Below are 501 nucleotides of genomic sequence, written 5' to 3'. Positions count from 1 at the left end.
GAGCTGTACTAGAGCAAGACAACAAACCAGTCGGTTTCCTTAGCCAAGTAATGACCCCAACTCAGCAGAAATACTCAATATATGACCAGGAATTGTTGGCACTCATATCGGCATTAGACAGATGGAGACACTTATTGCGAGTTGCGAAAGTTACGGTGTACACGGACCACCAGGCCCTCACCTTTCTCCAACGCTTGAACTCACAGAAGCCCTTGCGGGGCAGAACCGCACGTTGGTTGGATTTCCTTGCTGAATTCTCAGATCTCACTATCACCTACCTCCAGGGAGCGAAGAATAAGGTTGCAGATGCGCTGTCTCGGCACCCTCAGCACGGCAGTGGGGAGCGTAACAGATTAGAAAATATACTCGCTACAATGGTTCAACAGCAAGAGACCCCGGGAGCGCAGCCTCGTTATTCGACTCGGCTTGTTACGCGATCGGCGTCACATCCTGACTTCCGAGCGATGATAGGGCGGCGTCTGCCAATGAGGCAACAACGGA

The sequence above is a fragment of the Eimeria mitis genome, genomic scaffold (assembly GCF_000499745.2).
Source record: "Eimeria mitis Houghton genomic scaffold, Emh_scaff519, whole genome shotgun sequence".
NCBI lineage: Eukaryota > Apicomplexa > Conoidasida > Eucoccidiorida > Eimeriidae > Eimeria > Eimeria mitis.
This window is presented reverse-complemented; position numbering follows the sequence as displayed.